The following is a 902-nucleotide window of genomic DNA, read 5'->3' as shown; positions in this document are numbered from 1 at the left end:
ATGTTGCCTTATTTTGTAGATAAGAATAGTATGGTGGTATCTATGTGGGGTAATCTTTAGTGACAGTCGGAATAACCACTTAGAGTTGAATATGTTCACTTATAATTAATGATTATCAAAGGAGTACTCGAGTAGAGCAACTCGAAGAATTATGTGATAAATGTCAGCCGGTTTGGCGAACTAACATCAAAATAAAAGAGACGGATGGATGGATCGAAGGTAGTCCATCGTTCATTAGAAAATAATGCTCAAGTTAGCGATGGATAGAAGATTATTGGGAAAGCAATAAGTTACTCCCAAAAAGATGAATGGATGTTTAGAACATCAGACAATAAAATAGTTGGTATGGTGAAATTTATGGCACAATATATCTAATTTAAGAAAGTGTTTAGTAGGCAAAAAGAAAGTCGTAACTATTAAGGATGTTAAGAAAAGATGATAAAAAAAAACTAAGAAGCAAAGAGATTTCTCTCGTGAATATTCAATGAAGACGTCATAATGGTTCGAAGGCTACTTGGGAACTTGATAAGGGGACGAGATTGATATGTCCTCATTTATGCATAGGGAAAATTTCGAGGACGAAATTTTGTTAAGGGGGAAAGTTTGTAATAACCAAAAAAAAAAAGAAAAAAAAAGGAAATAAATTAATTGTAATTTAATGACATGAAACTCAATGGTCATGAAACCTACGATCATTAATTATGGCTCATCGTTTCATATTCCGTGAAACCGCCGATTACTAAGTATATATATGCGGAGGCCTTCAAGCATAGAGATGACAAATTCTCGGGGAAGGAAACTCGTATAAGAGAGGTGAAAGATGAGGATGATTTGGTGAAGCGTAACAAGTTTGATGCGTTTTTTTTTGGGAGAACATGAGGAACTTCGAGGAACGGTTTGGA

This window comes from Cynara cardunculus (assembly GCF_001531365.2).
Source record: "Cynara cardunculus var. scolymus isolate 2C chromosome LG 2, CcrdV1, whole genome shotgun sequence".
Classification (NCBI taxonomy): Eukaryota; Viridiplantae; Streptophyta; class Magnoliopsida; order Asterales; family Asteraceae; genus Cynara; species Cynara cardunculus.
The sequence above is the reverse complement of the archived record's forward strand: the minus strand, read 5'-3'. Positions refer to the sequence as shown.